General features: G+C 40.5%; 1 protein-coding gene across 1 annotated transcript in view; it reads right to left on the bottom strand.

Annotated features, from left to right (window-relative positions):
* The window catches only part of ARIH1 (ariadne RBR E3 ubiquitin protein ligase 1), a 111158-nt gene that overhangs the window by 93038 nt on the left and 1351 nt on the right, over nt 1-16769 (bottom strand). The window lies entirely within an intron of this gene.

Here is a 16769-nt window from a genome sequence, read left to right as displayed (position 1 = left end):
CTTCACTAAAGAACTATTTTCTCATTACCGAGCAAAATAAACTGGCTCTTCTCCCTTTAAAGCAAGCATTTCTTATCTAGTGCCTCCATAACAGTTTCACGGTGCTATTCTTCCAGAATCTCTTGGTGCTTCTTTCAGAAGAATGCTGGGCTTTTTGGACCACTAGTCTAAGTTTGTAACTTCATACATAAATAACGAACAAATTTTATATAATATATATGTATTCTATTACTTTGGTCGAGAATTATTTTTTATTAAACTTTGTGTTTTTAAATGCTTAGAGTAGAAAACAGTAAATGTTGTAACAGCAATTTTGGCTTGATATTTTCTTGAGGATGGTACATATGTAAGCTGTAAAGTCTTAAATGGGGTATGTAGTAGACTTCTGACTCTATTCCACTCTTAGTCATTTATTTGGATTCAGAGGCCACAGCAATGAAGTCACAAGTCAGAGCCCACTGACTCAGCCTGTATAAGTCAGTCTTCTGGAGCACAGCAGGATGGAAAAAGGTAGAAGAGTTCCGCAGAGGCAAACAGAAAATACCCAGCACACACAACAGTAACATTCACACGTTTGTGTATATTTAATGACATAAAATACTGAGTTCCAACTCCAGCTATGAAAAGCTGGTTATTTAATTCCTCTATGCCTCTAATTCCTTAACCACAAAACAGTAAAAATGTCACCTATTTCACATAACAGTTGTGATAATTAAAGTTCCGTAAGATAACTGGTTAAGAGCAAAAAGTAGTATGTTAGAGAATGAGGGAAGGGTTAATTCAGTGAATTTGGTAGAAGAGAAATGTGAACAATTCACAAAGGAAAAAAATGGGGATAGTACCAAGACTTATTTTTATCAATAATAAAATCAATTAGAAAATTCATTCATATCTGACTTTTCACTCAATGTCTAACAGCTATGTTCCAGGAACTTTGTGGGTACAACGTGAATACCAAAATTAATACACTGATCAAACAACCAAGAATTTCAGAGTCTATCTAGTAAGGAAATAATGAGATAAGAGCTTTTTATTATAAAAGTATATACAAAATTCTGAGGCTCACAGGGAAAGATTCAAGGAAGAAACAATATTTACAGTGGGTCATGAAGTATGAATGGGTTTATGGGGGGGTGGGGGGAAGCATTTGAAGCATAGGAAAAAAACCTTACAAAGGCATACAGAAAATTTCCACAGGGAATGTGATTATTATGCTATAATACGAATAAGCATGAAGAAATGGCAGCTAAGGTAGATAGGGGCACATTATGAAAAGCCTGATCTATCATGCTAATAAATCTTTTATTTTTTATTTTTATTTTTTTCGAGACAAGAGTCTTACTCTGTCATCCAGCCTGGAGTGCAGTGGCACGATCTCGGCTCACTGCAACCTCTGCCTCCCAGGTTCAAGCAATTCTCCTGCCTCAGCCTCCCGAGTAGCTGGGATTACAGGAGCACACCACCACACCGGGCTAATTTTTATATTTTTAGTAGACACAGGGTTTCACCATGTTGGCCAGGCTGGTCTCGAACTCCTGACCTCATGATCTGCCCACCTCGGCCTCCCAAAGTGCAGGGATTACAGGTGTGAGCAAATCTTTTATCCTAATCTGCATTGTTTAGTCACTGGGACTCAAAGGCTCAAAACATGTTTGGCTAAGTAGGTTCCTTTTAAGTTTCCTATGCTATTGGCTGCCCACATAACCACTCCTATCCCTGCTTCCTCTCCCATCCCTGCTTGTCATGAATGATAAAGATTTGATATGCTTCCTCAGACTACAGATTTAGGCCAAATATGAACATTTTTGAAACTACAGTACAGTGGTCCCCAACTTTTTGGCACTAGGGACTGGTTTCATGAAAGACAATTTTTCCATGAAAGGTGGGGGAGGGGAGTGGAGTCAGACAATAACAATGAATATTCCACCTCAGATTATCAGGCGTTAGATTCTCATAAGGAGTGCCAACCTAGATCCCTTGAATGCACAATTTACAATAGGGTTTGCACTCCTATGAGAATCTAATGCCGCTGCCAATCTGACACGAGGCAGAGCTCAGGTGGTAATGCTCGCTGGCTGCTCGCCTCCTGCTGTGCTGCCCAGTTCACAACAGGCCACAGCCTGGGGATTGGGAACTCCTGCTGTAATAAACTGAGTAAGGTGACTAACTTGTAAGAGAAGGATACTTTTTTTTTTTTTTGAGAAGGAGACATTTCAGCATTCCCTGAAAAACATTTTTTTTTGCTAGAGATGGGGACTCACTATGTTGCCCAGGCTGGTCTCAAACTCCTTGGTTCTATCAATCCTCCTGCCTCAGCCTCCCAAAGTGCTGGGATTACAGGCGTGAACCACCGTGACTGGCCTCCCTGAAAAATCTGTGGTGACTATACGTATTACATTCACAAGGCTACAAAGGCCTCTTTTCCATTATTATCATCCTTTTCACGGTTCTTTTGATTTTTCTGATTTTTTTCCAAAGAGAGCCTTCTAATAGCTTTTAACAAGACTCTACTTATCCACAAAGATCAATATTTCCCTTTCCTAAAAACCAACTGGTTGCTTTGGAGGGCAAAGCTTTCCGTAACCCACAGAGGTGCCAACATATAACAGAAGTGAACCATACCAGGGTTGACATCTTATAAAAATAACATTTCAAAAGACAAACTGGTAGTGTGTGGAAATTTGAGGTAACAGCAATACGCTAAGATTCTCAACTGTGGAAACCTGCCCAGGGTAGGTCCAGAAACAGAAACAAGCTCACAAGTCAAAAGCACACACAAATGTTTTCATTTTGGGACGACCACCATACTTCAGTATGCAGAAGTGCTTTAGGCATACCTCCCATTTTGTCACACAAGCAATTAAGATGTGTCCTTAAGGAATAAAGACTTAGAAAACTAGTAATTTTTACTTCTTCATTTAGGATTAAGTGAAACGTATTTTTTTACTCTGAGTGTGTGATAGTGAAGAACACAATGACTACTAGCATACTTTGGTGCCACTGCTATCTTCTGTACTAAGGTGCCAGTGGTTTTACCTCCTCATTGCCCTGCAACATCAGCACAAATGCCAGAACATTTTAAGAGGCAAATAGTGTCTTTCTGTTATTATTAAAGAGTTTTGTTCTTATGGACCATACTTTGAGAAGTACTGTATTAAACTGATTCAACTGTCTTTTTTTTTTTTTTTTTTTTTTTTTGAGACATGGTCTCACCCTGTTGCCTAGGCTGGAGTGCAGTAGCACAATCTCGGCTTACTACAGCCTTGATTGACCTCCTAAGCTCAGCAATCCTCTTCTCCCACTTCAGCCTCCCAAGTAACTGACTACAGGCACATGCCACCAAGCCCAGCTAATTTTATTTATTTTTTTTGTAGAGAAAAAGTCTATGTATCCCAGGCTGGTCTCAAACTCCTGGACTCAAGTAATCCTCTGGCCTCAACCTCCCAAAGTTCTGGGATTGCAGGCGTGAGCCACTGCACCTGGGTGATTCCACTGTCTTTAACATCATCACTGTGTCAGTTCACACAAGGCGCCAGGGAACCATACGCAAATAATAAAGCTTCACCTAAAAGGTTGAATATTCAGGGACCTTAAGAAGCTTGTTCTCTTGGAATTCAAACATTTCTTCCTTGCCATCTTCTTACACTACCACTTTGGCATTATCTAGAAATCATAAAATAATTTGTTAGTGCCAGAAGAAAATCTTGTCTGGATCCCTTTGGTTTACCACAAGGAAACTGAGAAAGCAAGCATTTACTAGGCAAGGACAAACTTCAACAAATATTTACTGAGTTTCTTCTGTCAGAGAAGAAACTCTGCTATGAACACAAAGATGAAGGAGTTTTAGTTCTCACCTTCAAAACCCTCATATATAGCTAGAGGCTTGGATATAGGGATAGCTATATCATAACCTCTTATAGGTTATACCAAATATCCATATGAAGCACTATTCAAACATAGATAAGGAAGCACAGGAAAGGTAGAGAAGAACCTGAAAGGAGATGAGCCACTGCAGCCAGCCTAGCAGATTCTCAATAGGAATATATCAGGCAGTTAAGAAGAGAAAGAGAGCTGGGCACGGTGGCTCATGCCTGTAATCCCAACACTTTGGGAGGCTGAGGTGGGAAGATCGTTTGAGTCCAGGAGGTTGAGACCAGTCTAGGCAACATGGCAAAAAATTGTCTCTACCAAAAACAAAACAAACAAACAAAAAATAAATAAATAAAAATAATAATACAAAAAATTAGCCAGGTGTAGTGGCATGCAACTGTAGTCCCAGCTACTCAGGAGGCTGAGGTGGGAGGATCGTGAGCCCAGGAGTTCAAGGCTGTAGTGAGCCGTGATCGTGCCACTGCACTCCAGCCTGAGCGATAGAGCAAAAACCCTGTCTCAAGAAAAAAGAGAGACAGAAAGAAAAGAAAAGGTATCAAAAGAAGAGGGACAAGTATGAACAAAAGCATGAAAACACAAATATGTGTTACACAGTAAAGAATTACAAACAGTGCAACTGGGGGTGATAAGGGATGAGGAACAACTGCAGATGAGATTGAAAAAAATTAGCTATGTTAAGATGGGGAAGCCATGAATGCCATAGTAAGGAGTCTGGGATAGACTTTTGACAGAAAGTCTCTTTTTAGCAGGAGGATGACTATTAAATTTGTGTTTGGTAACAGAATGATACACTGGAAGCCCAGAGACAAGGAGGCAAAATAAAAAGGTCCTAAACTAGGATTAGTTAGTAAAAAGGATACCAACAACATGAAACAAATTTCAGAGGTAACTTGATCAGGGATAACTGGATGTGGAAAATGAAGGAAAAAAAAAAGGATGACTCAAATCCCAAGAATGGTTCTCAGATAAGCCAATAAAAGGGGGAAAAGCCTCAAAGAGAGAAGGTATTAAATTTGAGTTTCAAGTAAGTTTCAGATAAATATCTGTCCAAATGTCACAAATTCCAAGATAAATGTCCACATTAGAGGCTTTCACTTATAAATACTTGCTAAGAATCAGGTAATACTTCTCGGTTTCTAGTTTACACTTTATCCCTAAAAACACTGTACAATTGTGATTAGGAGAGAGGACATATTACCAGGTAATTAGAGCCAGTTAATATCTGAGTTGTAAGTATGACAGTTTCAAAGGCAATGGCAAAGCAAGCCTGGGGAGAAGTGTCTAGGATGATAGCTATTCTTAGCATTGTCTAAGCAAATGTCTCAGTAACAAGAAAATGTTACCTAATACTTCATTACCTGCTCTGTTTTTTGCCAAAATGTATTGTCAGGGCACTTCTGACACTTTTAAATGGAACAGAGCAAAAAAGGAAAGAACAATACTACAGAACAATATTTACATACAAAAAATAATAATAATAGGAGAAAATTCCTGAATATTTGGCATTTTTCATTTAAATCTTCAAACTTTTGGCCTTAAAACCAAAATTGTCAGGCTGGGCACAGTGGTTCATGCCTGTAATCTCAGCACTTTGGGAGGCTGAGGAGGGCGGATCACCTGAAGACAGGAGTTCGAGACCAGCCTGGCCAACATGGTGAAACCCTGTCTCTACCAAAAAATACAAAAATTAGCCAGGTGTGGTGATGCATGCCTGTAATCTCAGCTAATTGGGAGGCTGAGGCACGATAATCACTTGAACCCAGGAGGCAGAGGTTGCAGTGAGCCAAGATCATGCCACTGCACTCCAGCCTGGGCCACAGAGACTCTGTCTCAAAAAAAAAAAAAAAAGAAAAAAAAAAAAGTCATTTTTAAAAATGAAAAAAAAAAAGTAGGGCTCTGGAAAGCTGATTTGCCAGAGCAGATGTTAGAGCATTAAGAATTTTTTAAGCCACCTTCTGAGATAGCATACTATCCATCACTTAAACACTAACTGGGTATCAACTATACCCCAAGCTGTATCAAATGAGACATTACAGCAGTCCCCTTCATTCTCAGGGAACATGTCCCAAGACCCTCAGTGGAAGCTTGAAAGTGTAGGTAATACCGAACTTATACGTGCTATGTTTTTTCAATCTGGTAACAGTGAAGTCACCAGCCGAGGCCAGTAGCAGGTAGGTAGTCTATATACTGCTATATACTGGATAAAGGGATGATTCACGTCCTGGGTGGGATGGTGAGAGATTTCATCACACTACTCAGAATGGTGTACAATTTAAAACTTACAAATTGTTTTTTTCTGAAATTTTCTATTTAATATTTTCAGACTGCTGCACACCTCAGGTAACTGAAACCTTGGAAATTGAAACTGTAGATAAGGGGAAACCATTGTATGGTCAAGCCAGATGACCTCCTATCACTAGGTGAATGACAATTTAGGGGAAAAAAAATAAAAAATTTAGGAAGAAACTTAAATCATAAGTGATTATAGAAATCTACTTACTTTATAAAAGTGGCTTGACAGCTTTTTAAAAAAATATACATGAGGCTTTTTAAAACACTGAAAATAATGCAAGGACCACCACTACTATCTCCATGGGCCCCAAAGGATCCAGTCACTCCAGGTTAGAAGCAGCCTGATTACTATCTCATCCAATAATGTCAACCTAAATAAATTCTCATTCTTCTATTTATCCCATCATTTAATGAAAATAATTAAGCTATTTATACAAAGTTACATAGTAATATAGTGTCAAGATCAAACGATGAGTTGTGTATATACAGTCAATAATTTAGCAAAGTTATGGCCTATGATACTATGCCTATTATAAGAAAGACAGCAATTACCTAGAAGGCAGGAATGACTGAGGAAAGGGGGGTTGATTAACCTCAGGAAGAAAAATTTTTCCTTCAGGATTCCAAAATGATAGTTATATAAAAAACAAAACCATTCAGGGTGCTACAGGTACTAAGAACGATGAGTGAAAGCTAATATGGAAGTAGATTTTCTTTCCATTAAAAAAAAAAAATCAATAGGCAAACACTGGATTGAGATGCATCACAAAAATAGCCCACTGTTATTTATTTGTAGTTAAGCAGAGACGGCAGTGTTTTAGAAAGATTTCTTACAAAAGCAGGAGCTCTCGATCCTGGATGTGCATTAAAATAATCCAGGAAAGATTCTTGTTTAACGGCAATGCCTGGTCCAAACCCCCCAGAGACCCACTTACTTGGTATGGGGTAGGGCCTGCGTGCCTGTATTTTTTTAAATCCCCAGGTAAGAAAATCTGAGTAAGATCACATCAACGTCATTACCCTCATTGTGATACTGTGCAAGATGTTTTGCAAGATACTGTTTTTATAAGATGTTACCACTGTAGAAAAAATCGGTAAAGAGTATGTGGGATTCAATGCAATACAACTTTAGTCCCGCCAAGAATGGCTATAATCAAAAAATTAAAAAATAATAGATGTTGTCATGGATGCGGTGAAAAGGGAACACTTCTACGCTGCTGGTGGGAATGTAAACTAGTACAACCACTATAGAAAACAGTGTGGAGATTCCTTAAAGAACTAAAAGTAGAACTACTATTTGATTCAGCAATCACACTACTGGGTATCCACCCAGAGGAAAAGTCATTATACGAAAAAGATGCTTGCACACGCCATTTATAGCAGTACAATTCGCAACTGCAAAAATGGGGAACCAGCCCAAATGCCCATCAATCAACAAGTGGATAAAGAAACTGTGGTGTGTGTGTGTATATATATATGTATATATACACACACATATATATGTATGCACACATATATACATATATATACACACATACATATACGTATATATGTATACACACACATACATATACGTATATATATGTATACACACACACATATATATACACACACACATATATATATATGATGGAATACTACTCAGCCATAAAAGGGAATGAGTTAATGGCATTTGCATCAACCTGGATGGGACTGGAGACTTATTATTCTAAGAGAAGTAAATCAAGAACAGAAAACCAAACATTATATGTTCTCACTCATAAGTGGGAGCTAAGCTATCAGCATGCAAAAGCCTAAGATTGATATAATGAACTCTGGGGACTCGGGGGAAAAAGTGAGAAGGGGGTGAGAGATAAAACACTACAAACTGGGTTCAGTGTATATTGCTCAGATGATGGGTGCACCAAAATCTCACAAATCACCACTAAAGAATTTACTTATGTAACCAAATACCACCTCTTCCCCAATAACCTAGGGAAATAAAATTTTTTGGAAAAAAGAATATGTGGGATTTTTGCATTATTTCTTGTAACTGCATGTGAATCTACAATTTTCTTTTCTTTCTTTTCTTTTTTTTTTTTTTTTTTGATGGAGTTTCACTCTTGTTGCCCAGGCTGGAGTGCAATGGCATAATCTTGGCTCACTGCAACCTCTGTCTCCTGGGTTCAAGTGATTCTCCTGCCTCAGCCTCCCGAGTAGCTGGGATTACAGGTGCCCACTACCATGCCCAGCTAATTTTTGTATTTTTTTTAGTAGAGACAGGGTTTCGCCATTTGGCCAGGCTGGTCTCGAACTCCTGACTTCAGGTGATCCGCCTGCCTCGGCCTCCCAAAGTGCTGGGATTACAGGCGTGAGCCACCATGCCCGGCTGTGAATCTACAATTTTCTATTTTAAAAACAGTAATGAAAAAAATCCCCAGGTGATTCCATTACGTAGCTAGAGTTTAAAAAAAAAAAATCAGTAAACTGGAGAATCTCAAATTCCTACCAATTCTGAGACTACAAGCTATTTTAAACTTAAGCCACTGAAAGGTTATTAGGAATGTTTATCATTTACAGGTATAATGTTTTGCAAAGCCAAAAGTAATTAATTTATGGTTAATCCAAAATAAAAAATCCAAAACACTATGTTCTCCCAATAGCATACAAAAAGATTGGATAGAAAGGCATTATACAATAGCTGTAATTTACCTCTTAACAGAGAGAGAGAGAGAGACAAACAGCCAGCCTCTAAGATAGCCCCCAAAGACCCCCGCCTCCTGGTCTTCACATCTTTGTATAATCCCCTCCGATTGAGTATGGGCTGGATTTGGTTATTCACTTATAACAAATAGAATATTGCAAAGTGATGCGACGTTACTTCTGAAATTAAGTTATAAAAACTTTGTGGCTTCCATCATATGGGCCTTTTCTCTAAGATCCCTCACTCTGGAGGAAACAAGCTACGGTGTTGTCAGCCACTTTATGGAGAGGCCCACATGGCAAGGAACTGATATCTCTGGGCAACAACCAGCCAGTGAAAATCTGGCCTGGTCACAGCCAAATGAGTGAGCTCGGAAGGGGAAGCTTCCCCAGTCAAGCCTTGAGGACTGCTACCCAGGCCAGACACGGTGGCTCATGCCTGTAATCCCAGCACTTTAGGAGGCTAAGGCGGGCAGATCCCTTGAATTAAGGTGTTCAAGAGCAGCCTAGGCAACATGGCAAAACAAAAAAATACTGGTCTCTACCAAAAAACCCACAAAAACAAAAAAATAAGCTGGGGTGTGGTGGTGCACATCTATAGTCCCAACTACTCAGGAGGCTGAGGTAAGAGGATCACTTGGACTCAAGAGGTGAGGGTTGCAATGAGCCGAGATTATGCCATTGCACTCCAGCCTGGGCACCACAGCAAGCCTCTGTCTTTTGAAAAAAAAAAAGAGAGAACTGCTACCGAGCTGTCACCTTGGTTGCAGCCTTGTAAGAGACCATAAGCCAGAGGGCCCCAGGTAAGCTGCATCCAGAATTGTGACTCACAGAAACTATGATATAACAGATCCTTGTTTTTTTAAGCCACTAAGTTTTGGGGTAACATAAGGCAAAAGATAACCAATCTATATAGTTACCACAGGTCAACCCCAAAAGAATCTAATGTGATGACTTCTGCTTACCTTTCATCACAGTATTTAATCTCCCAGGTTCTACATTATTATCCAGCATTTATAAACTCCATTCTACTTTAGCTGATTTCACCATTACCCAAAAACTCTCCTCATTCTCACCTCATTCAGTTCCTTAGAATGACTTCCTCTTTTTTATCCACCCAAATCCTAGCCATCTTAGACAACAACTACAGAGGTCTCTTCCATGAGTATCTATTACTATCCATTTATTTAAATTACTCACTAACCTAACAGCTTTAACTCTAAGAGATTCTCAGCTCCTTAAGAATAAGTCTTCTCATATTCCTTTAAACAGGACTTTATATCTATCCAGGACTTTATATCTCTTCCAGCATACTAATAAATTAGAAAACTAAACATTCTATATTAAAAAAATCTAGGACTGGAAGGGAAATCAAGAACTCCAATCTAGAATGTCAGATGTCACCAGTTTAGTTTGTCTATTTGAAAATACTGGCCGGGCGCAGTGGCTCATGCCTGTAATCCCAGCACTTTGGGAGGCCGAGTCGGGTGGATCACCTGAGGTCAGGAGTTCGAGATCAGCCTGGCCAACATGGTGAAACCCCGTCTCTACCAAAAATACAAAATTAGCCGGGCGTAGTGGTGGGCGCCTGTAATCCCAGCTACTCGGGAGGCTGAAGGAGGAGAATCGCTTGAACCCAGCAGGCGGAGGTTGCAGTGAGCCGAGATGGCGCCACTGCACCCCAGCCTGGGCGAGAGAGAAAAGACTCTGTCTCCAAAAAAGAAAAGAAAAGAAAAGAAAATACTGAGTAAAGACCACCTTAGCTGAAGGATAGCATAGCATGAAGGATAGCATCTACGATGACAAACATCTTCCAACCCTATGATTAGCCTAGTAAACGTTGCCTAGGTTCTGGAAATTTTCCCCATTATTATCTTTTTTTTTTTTTTTTTCTTGAAGTAGAGTCTCCCTCTGTCACCCAGGCTGGAGTGCAGTGACACAATCTCAGCTCACTGCAACCTCCAATTCCCAGGTTCAAGCAATTCTCCTGCCTCAAGTCTCCCAAGTAGCTGGGATTACAGGCACAGGCCACCACGCCCAGCTAGTGTTTCACCATACTGGCCAGGCTGGTCTCAAACTCCTGACCTCAAGTGATCTGCCTGGCACAGTCCCCAAAGTGCTGGGATTACAGGCGTGAGCCACCGTGACTGGTCCCCTATTATTAGTTTCTTAAACAATTTATCTTCCCTCATTAACCCACCTCTGTAGTAATCTATCACTACACGTAACACATAGAGAAACACTGCTATTAAATTTCAACTACATCAGCAGTTCTCAAACTTTAGCTTGCATTACCATCACCTAGAAGGCTTGTTAAAACAGACAGCCAGACCCCATCCCCAGAGTTTGATTCATAGGACTACTGCCATAGCAATTCAACAAGTCAGTGTAATTTAAACTTACAGCTCAAGGAGATCAGCTGGGAAAATATAAAAGTCCAAAAGAAATAAATCTAAACTATATCAAACACTTTAATAACTTCAAAACACGAGTGCCTGCACACATCATGCACAGGCTTGTACACCCTCTTCCTCCTCTCCCAATTAATGAACATAACCACGATATGCACACCTGAATTCAATTTCTTGGAAAAAATGAACATCTCCAATTAACTGAGGTTTTTAAAATGATGTTAAACAAATAAAACACTTAATGTAAAAAAGGACCAACCTAGTATTTCAACTCCCTCATTTTCAGTCCCAGATTAAAAACAAAACAAGGCCGGGCAAGGTGGCTCACTGTGATCCCAGCACTTTGGGAGGCCGAGGCGGGCAGATCACCTGAGGTCGGGAGTTTGAGACCAGCCTGACCAACATGGAGAAACCCCCATCTCTACTAAAAATACAAAATTAGCCAGGCGTGGTGGCATATGCCTGTAATCCTAGCTACTCAGGAGGCTGAGGCAGGAGAATCGCTTGAACCTGGGAGGCAGAGGTTGCAGTGAGCTGAGATCACGTCATTGCACTCTAGCCTGGGCAACAAGAGAGAAACTCCATCTCAACAACAACAACAAAAAGTTTGGCTGGGCACTGTGGCTCATGCCTATAATCCCAACACTCTGGGAGGCCAAGGTAGGTCGATCATTTGAGGTCAGGAGTTCGAGACCAGCCTGGCCAACATGGTGAAACCTCATCTCTAACAAAATACAAAAAATAGCTGGGTGTGGTGGCGCGTGCCTGTAATCCCAGTTACTTGAGAGGCTGAAGCAGGAGAATCACTTGAACCCTGGAAGTGGAGGTTGCAGTGAGCCAAGATCGGGCCACTGCACTCCAGCCTGGGTGACACAGCGAGACTTGTATCAAAAAAAAAAAAAAAAATTTGAAGGTTCTGAGATATTAACTAGACAGAGTAAAAACCAGGGCTATAACTGACTCCCCAATCAGTAAACAATATGCTAGAATAGTACACTGTTGACCGGGCACAGTGGCTCATGCCTGTAATCCCAGCACTTTGGCAGGCCGAGGTGGGCGGATCACGAGGTCAGGAGATCCAGACCATCCTGGCTAACATGGTGAAACCCCATCTCTACTAAAAAATACAAAAAAATTAGCCAGGCATGGTAGCGGCTGCCTGTAGTCCCAGCTACTCGGGAGGCTGAGGCAGAAGAATGGCATGAACCCAGGAGGCGGAGCTTGCGGTGAGCCGAGATCGCACCACCGCACTCCAGCCTGGGCAACAAAGCGAGACTCCGTCTCAAACAAACAAACAAAAAAAGAATAGTACACTGTCTTCCTTAGTTTAGGCTTGCAACCTCAACTTGAGGTTCTTTAATTAAATCTCTTAATTAAATAAGTGAAATACAGCTTTCGAACCAACAGCCAACAGAAAATTTCTTCAGTAAGGCTTAGATATTTTTTTCTTTAAAATGAGTTATTTGGCTGGGCACGGTGGCTCACGCCTGTAATCCCAGCACTTTGGGAGGCCAAGGCAGGCGGATCACGAGGTCAAGAGGTTGAGACCATCTGGCCAACATGGGTGAAACCCAGTCTCTACTAAAAATACAAAAATTAGTTGGGTGTGGTGGCACGCACCTGTAGTCCCAGCTTCTCAGGAGGCTGAGGCAGGAGAATCGCTTGAACCCAGGAGGCAGAGGTTGCACTGAGCCAAGATCGCACCACCACTGCTCTCCAGCCTGGCAACAGAGCAAGACTCCGTCTCCAAAAAAAAAAAGTTATTTAGCATAACAGATCTTATAAAAGCAAGATACCTATCCACTGTTTTTTATACCTCCTCTGACCACTCACATTCAACAGTCCCAGGTCCATATTCCTCTCGGCACACACTCTAAATATGGTACAGGTTGAGTATTCCTTATCCAAAATACTTGAGACCAGAAGTTTTTCAGATTTGGAATATTTAATTATACTTACAATCAACATCCCTAATCTGAAAATCCGAAATCCAAAATGCTGCAGTGAGCATTTCCTTTGAGCATCACAACAGTGCTCAAAAAGTTTTGGATTTCCAGGCCTACCATTTTGAGAGGCTGAGGTTCAAGGAGCGCTTGAGGCCAGGAGTTTGAGACTGGCCTGGGCAACAGAGCAAGACCCTGTGTCTCTACAAAAAAGAAAAAAAATTAGCTAGGAGTGGTGCCACACACCTATAGTCCTAGCTACTCAGGAGGCTGAGGCGGGAGAATCGCTTTAGCTCAGGAAGTTGAGGTTGCAGTGAGCTATGATCTTGCCATTGCACTTCAGTCTGGGCAACAACACAAAGTGATTTCAGAGCATTTCTGATTTTTTGATTAGGTATACCCAATCTGTGCCCCTAAGAGCTGCCTGCTCTTCTCACACTACTCACCCTGCCTGAGTCAAAATCGTGACAGTGGATTAACTATCACTATTCCAGTGGTTTAGTTATCACTAGAAGGCTAAAATACAGAGATGCTCAGGTTTCACCTCAGACTTCATTAATGAGTAAGAATCTCTGGAAGTGGAGTCCAAGGACCTCCATATTCCCTATCCCTATATGCTCCTTAGGCAAGAAGCATATCCTCTGCTTAACATAATGCCTGGCATACTTAGAGAGCACAATCAACATTTGCTGAACACTGTTGTGGAAAAACAAAAGGGCAAGTTTAAATACTCCCAACTGCAGAATTGAACAGGGTTCTTTTAATAAATTACCTAGCTACTCATATAGTTACATTAGAAAACTACTTTTTAGGCTGGGCGCGGTGGCTCACGACTGTAATCCCAGCACTTTGGGAGGCCGAGCTGTGTGGATCACCTGGGTTCAGGAGTTCAAGACCAGCCTGGCCAACATGGTGAAACCCCCTCTCTACTAAAAAATACAAAAAGTAGCTGGGTGTGGTGGTGCACACCTGTAATCCCAGCTACTCGGGAGGCTCAGGCAGGAGAATTGCTTGAACCCAAGAGGCGGAGGTTGCAGTGAGCTGAGATCACGCCACCGCACTCCAACCTGGGCAGCAGAGTGAAACTCTGTCTCAAAATAAACAAAAAACAAAAAACACCCTGGCCAGGCATGGTGGCTCACACCTGTAATCCCAGCACTTTGGGAGGCCGAGAAGGGAAGATCACTTGAGGCCAGGAGTTCAGTACCAGCATGATGAACATGGCGAAACCCTGTAACACAAGAATTAGCTGGGCCTGGTGGCAGGTGCCTGTAATCCCAGATACTGGGGTGGGGGGGGAAGCTGAGGGAAGGGGAATCTCTTGAACCTGGGAGGGAGAGGTTGCAGTAAGCTGAGATCATGCGACTGCACTACAGCCTGGGTGACAGAGTGAGGCTGTCTCCAAACAAAACAAAATAAAAAACTCTGATTTTTTTTTTTCCTTAAAAGCTGAAAAGGTAAGCTAGGTAGCCACAAAGCATTTAAACAAAAGACCAAATTAAATAAAGTTTAATTGTTTAATTTGGTCTTTTATTTAAATGTTAATTGGGAAATTATAGAAAGCCAGAAAACCGAGTTTTCTGAAAGAAAATAATGTTGACTTATTTAAAGACCAAACCTAACCTGCAAATATCCACAAATAACAGTATTTATGTTGTTGCCCAGAACTCCTCTCCCAGAAAAAGTAATCAAATTCCCAAGGAAATATTAAATTAATTTGGTTATCTTTTTACATTTCAAACTTTTTCACCTGCAAATGTATCTTACCTGATTTCACACTGAAAATTAGAACTGAGAACAGGGAATTTAAATGTTTAAGAGTTAACAGTAAGCTCTCTAATGCAAACTAAGTAAAATTCAGTGTTTATCAAACCAACATTAAAAACCTAGATAACTGCTATTTCCAACCTCTATTAATAGAAAGTCTTACAAACCAGTAAGAGATAAATATCCCAAAGAGGGGCAATGGGCAAAAGAGAATAAAATGAGCAAAAAGCGAGGGGTAATTTAAAAAAGAAATACCAAGCCCAATAAACATAAGTTCAATCTCACCAGGTTTTTTTTGCCCATCAAACACTGGTTGGGAAAACTAGCATAACTTTTCTGAAAGCAATGTGGTAGTATGTATCAAATGCATTGAAAATGAGCAAATTCTTTTGACTCAGCAATTCACTTTATCCCAAGAAAATAAGGACACTCAAAGACTGACCTATGAGGATATTTTCAATGTTTATAAAAGCCAGAAACTAGAAAATAAAAAGGAAGGCAAATAACAGATTGATTAAATAAATTAGTTCAGATCTATAATTATATAAGTTCTCGAAAAACTTACTTGACAGAAGGTTGTTCAGAGTATTTCTGTAATGTTTTTCCACTGAAAACACAAACAGAACATACAGTATGGTTCCACTGTTATTAACGTGGAACCATATTAATGGCTATCCAAAGGTCTAGAAAAATAACTACAGTTCGCATTTTGTTGTACGTCTCTGGGTGGCAGGCTTGTTTTGTCTTTTTATTTTTTCTTACCTAATCAGATTTTTCTTACATGTGCATCTTCTACAGGCCGGGCACGGTGGCCGACGCCTGTAATCCAGCGCTTTGGGAGGCCGAGGCAGGCGGATCACAAGGTCAGGAGTTCGAAACCAGCCTGGCCAGCATGGTGAAACCCGTCTCTACTAAAAATACAAAAAATTAGCTGAGCATGGTGGCGCGCGCCTGTATTACCAGCTACTTGGGAGGCCGAGGCAGGAGAATTGCATGAACCCGGCAGGCGGAGGTTGCAGTGAATCGAGATTGCACCATTGCACTCCAGCTTGGGGGACAAAGCAAGACTCCGTCTCAAACAAACAAACAAAAAATTATCTTCTACAATCCTCAACTTCCTTCTTAGACTGTGTTCTCTATATTAAAAATTAAGATTTCCACTATTTAGTAATGGCACTAGATATCAGAGATTTTTCTATTATGCAAAACACTGTATTGAAACAGTGCCTGAATAGATGCTTCAATTTTTAAAACTGTTACTTATAATACTATAAAAATCAGTTAATAATAGAAAGTCAACGAGTTGACAGTGACATACTTCTAATTTGTCAATGAATATTTAGCCAACCAATTTAAGTTAAACAAAAAAGAAATAATGACTGATAAAAGAGGCAATAGTAACTTGCTGCTCATATATGTTTCCTTCCAGGTTTTCTAAAAGTTGCACTGAATCAAGCTTCATTTTTATTCTTCAGCCATATCCCTGACTCCTCAGGAGAACTGAGGGTTTTTTTTCCCCAAATGAAAACTTTTGAGTTTCTAAAGCTCAAAAATGCAAAATCTGACGCACATGGTTAAATGAGATGTGGTTATCAACTTACACCAAGCCTAACTTACCACAAAATAGAAAATATCAGAGAAAGGAGTTCACAAGCAGAAAACCTCTGCTTTCTAACTCACAATAGAGTCTTGTCCGATATTAGACAACACTGCGTTTTGTTGTTGTTTTAGCTACAAGGAAGGGTATGCAATATGCAGTAACTATTCCAACAGCTTCAAGCAA

The sequence above is a fragment of the Pan paniscus genome, chromosome 16, assembly GCF_029289425.2.
Source record: "Pan paniscus chromosome 16, NHGRI_mPanPan1-v2.0_pri, whole genome shotgun sequence".
NCBI classification, from domain to species: Eukaryota; Metazoa; Chordata; class Mammalia; order Primates; family Hominidae; genus Pan; species Pan paniscus.
Note: the sequence above shows the minus strand (reverse complement) of the source record. Positions and strands in the feature narration are given on the sequence as shown.